Source organism: Lactuca sativa, chromosome 6 (assembly GCF_002870075.4).
Source record: "Lactuca sativa cultivar Salinas chromosome 6, Lsat_Salinas_v11, whole genome shotgun sequence".
Lineage (NCBI taxonomy): Eukaryota > Viridiplantae > Streptophyta > Magnoliopsida > Asterales > Asteraceae > Lactuca > Lactuca sativa.
The window spans coordinates 81033394-81037315 of NC_056628.2; the positions used below are offsets into that span (position 1 = coordinate 81033394).

General features: G+C 28.2%; 1 long non-coding RNA gene across 2 annotated transcripts; it reads right to left on the reverse strand.

Moving 5' to 3' along the window:
• Nucleotides 1–853: 853 nt before the first annotated feature.
• LOC122194593 (uncharacterized) lies at nt 854–3244 on the reverse strand. Of its 2 annotated transcripts, XR_006183924.1 has the most exons (4): nt 3075–3244; nt 2925–2968; nt 1274–1486; nt 854–1195 (listed from the first exon to the last, which is right to left on the reverse strand). It is a non-coding gene; the product is annotated as an uncharacterized LOC122194593 (long non-coding RNA). The 2 variants fall into 2 exon arrangements; XR_006183923.1 differs by lacking the exon at nt 2925–2968.
• Nucleotides 3245–3922: the final 678 nt, after the last annotated feature.

The window sequence follows — 3922 nt, forward strand, 5'->3', positions numbered from 1 at the left end:
TCTAGATGATGTCGTATTTTTGACAAACCCGTGTAAAACCATAAGTTATGGCTTTAATCTTTGAGCCTTTATGTTTTGGGCCAATACTATCTCCTAAGGTTTTTAATGAATGTTTGGGCTTAGTCCTTGGGTTCACACACTTGATATTTTTGTCTTTATCAAAGCCAATCGTTTTAGGCTTAATTTTGTGTGTTTTTTTTTTCATATCCATTTATATACTAACCGTGACTAATTATTTATTTATTGGATTAATCAATTATGATCGGATTTTTAATTAAATTGTTATGAGATATATATATATATATATATATATATATATATATATATATATATATATGATTTCCAACAATAATCGATTGTAATTGTGCTGTGAATGTAATGGCTATGGGTAGTTTTATGTATTTTAGGTGCAACTTATTTTGCTATTTCATTTTCTTGTGACTGTATCATGAACTACGTGTCGTTTCTTCCATTTTATTGTAATTGTGATTAGAATTCGGATGTTTTTTCATCTTTCAAAATGAAAAAGAATGTGGGTCATCAAAATGAAGACAAAGTTTAAAGCAGTATAGAAATGGTGATTTAAACCAAAATATAAGAAGACAATTTATTCTTGTAATATTATAGCGTCCATTAGGAAATGACAACATTAACCTTTTCAAGGCTTGTGATGATTAATCTCGACAAATGAATCTTATGAAGGTATATTGTCATTAACATTATACCATTATGCAAAATACATTATCATTACAACTTATCAAGTGATATGTAAGGTTATACAGATTAAATTGTCATTATCTTACGAGTATGCAAACTATATTACTATTATCAAGAAACATTAATGCAATATACATTACCATCGACACAAAGTACATTGTCATTTAACATAAAAAAATAGTATATCACCATTACCATAAAACTGATTACATAACCACAATCCCCATTAAAACTACATTGAAAATTAAAACTAAATAATTCATAAACTTTGTCTACAACAACCTTGCATCCACCCTCTCTGGTATACATTTAACCATCATTGTTTTACTTTCTGTTGCTTTAACTCTTAAAGCTTTCAAGTTATCTACTTTTCTGTTGACTTTAATTTCATATGTAGATAATACATGATGGCTTTGTATCGTTTGTTAGGCAACTCAGGGTCAATCCAACGAAAGAAACCACACCTTTTTATTTTATCCTACAAATTCAAACAAATAAGCAATATGGTTGATATGATATAATAGAGTTCATGATTAGATAAATTAGTGAAACTTACCAATGAATTATGGCACGCATAAAATCGTCTTCCAGGGTTTGATTGCGTCCATGAAGTCATACTTTTTGCTAACATACCACATTGGCATCGAATTGAGGAGTTGATCTCATGTTGATCCTCAATTGTAGGGCTACCGTGGTAAAAAGATGATGCCATTTTCCTTAGTTGATCGTTGATTGTTATTTTCCCTTCGATTGTGCTTTAGTGCCCAATCTATATTAAAAAGGAGAGTAACATTAAGTTTTATAAAACTTATGATATAGACGTGACCGTTTGAATATTAGAAGTCATTTCAATGGCGTAGCCAGAATTTTGTTTTAGGGTAAGTCGAATAATTTACAAAATATGAACAAATAGCAAAATACTGAAAATGATAACAAAATATAACAATATATGATCTTAAAGTAAAATTTCCATTTAAATTGGAAATAACTGATTAATTAAGATAATAATAATAAAAAATATTAATATACAAACCAAATGAACGAGGAATTCACATTGGAGATTGAAATGAAATTTGATCTATTCAAAAAATTATTGTCATAATTCTTTAATCCACATGTCTTAACATGTAAACTATTTCCTTCATTATGAATTTAAGTTTAGCATAAAATTGATCATGTTACAATTCACAACCTTAATATTTTTCATTCAAAATGAATATAAAATCTACATATAATATATTTCATCTCAAATTTAAATGGATGAGTCAAGACTCACTCTTACACCCATATAGCTACACCTCTAGTCATTTCATTTCAATAAAATTATGTCACGTAGGATGACAATTGTGAGCCTCATGGTGATAATATAGGCAAAAACCCTATGAAACTATGATTACCAATCATATTGATATAAGAAATTCAAAACAACGAGTCCAGGCTTTCAACTATACACCGGTCCCCCCAAAAACTTTATGGTCAAAAGGTAAATGACCATCACGTCTATAGTTAAATCTCATATAAACCCAAATATTACATATTCATTATGACCGTCATGGACGCCATGTAAATAACATAGGCCGAATCAACATTTTAAAACCTTATTTTAAACAATAATAACAATTAATTATATTCATAGAAATTAAAATAAAATAAAATAACTAAAGAAGAACATACAAATAAACGGTTGCTAGATTATAAGATAAATTGTTTACAAATGATCGTGATCTGCTCTTATTTATAGCAGAGTCTTTGATTTATTCCATATAATAATACCAAAGAGAATTCTAGGGATTTTTACTATATTACATAACTTGTCTAATACTATATATTGTCTACTAACGTTCGTAATATTTTAAAGAACTAGAAAGTCGAAGATTTTGAAAAATTCTACAAACTTCAATAATACTATATCAACCCTAAGAAAATAACTAAAAATCACCATTCCTATTTAATATTATGGAACAATTAACCATAGAATACTTTAAGGATATAATATAAGCTTAAGATTAACGTAATTGTAGCTCAACCAATTGTCATGTTCCCATTTTCAATGGTCCTTCATGTTTTTCTTTTGATAGTTTAAGCTATAAAGTTCATTTTACATACTAAAAATGAATCTTGACTTGTAATTATGAGTTTCCTTGACGATGTAACTTTTTCACTAAAAATAAAAATTAAATTAAAATCCACCTTTCGTATTCACTTACCATAAGACTTAATTAATATCACGTTCATCTTGAAGAACAATCACCTTCCAGTGTCCGGACATGGAAAAGGAAAATTTGGTATTTCAAATGGATAGAGATGAAATGATTAAATTTCTACCTAAAAATTATAAACTAAAACTTATCTCTTACCTCAAGAGGGAAAATAGATGTCATGATGCATTGACTTTTTCCCCTAAATAATTTGACTAGTATGAAATACTAAGCATGATATAAGTGTTTGCGGATGCAGAGTGTTGAGCACCTCAGTGGTTGCCAGGAAAAAAAAGATCTCTTTAACTTGGTAATCATTTGTTCTTAAATGCATCAAATAGAAGAAAGGCATGTGACAGCAGGAGAAGATATTCATGTTTATTTCATTATACTTTTACCAACTTATTGTTTGTTTTGAGTATAGGAATGATTAATATGTCTATAACAAGTTGCATTTTAGTACGATAAAGGTTAAATGCAATCATTATACTTGTTGGGAAATAATAACTCTATTATGTTAGGTCTAAACTTCCACATTTCTTGTTTTGTATTTGTTGCCATGACCAAAATAAGATTAGTGTGAAAGCACCAAAAGTAATCAAAATTCATAACCTTTTTTTTATAACGGCACGTAGTTAATGCATTAAAAGTAATATGACATTGAAACCAAGGTCCGTCAAAATTCAGATCTTACATATGATCGTTTTACTTTACAAGATCGAGATCAAAAAGATCCATAATACTTATAGATCTTACATATGATCGTTTTACTTTACAAGATCGAGATCAAAAAGATCCATAATACTTATAAGTTGAACATATGAATATAACCTTTCCGTATACCTTTTCATAAGTGATATAAAATTCGAAACATTACAGATAATCTTAAAAGTTAATGCACAAATTATAAATCTAATTATCTAATATAAATTTACATGACAAATTGTCCTTAATGTAGTACATTTATCTTCGCATATAAAAAATTACCAGGTGCAATGGAAGAAAAC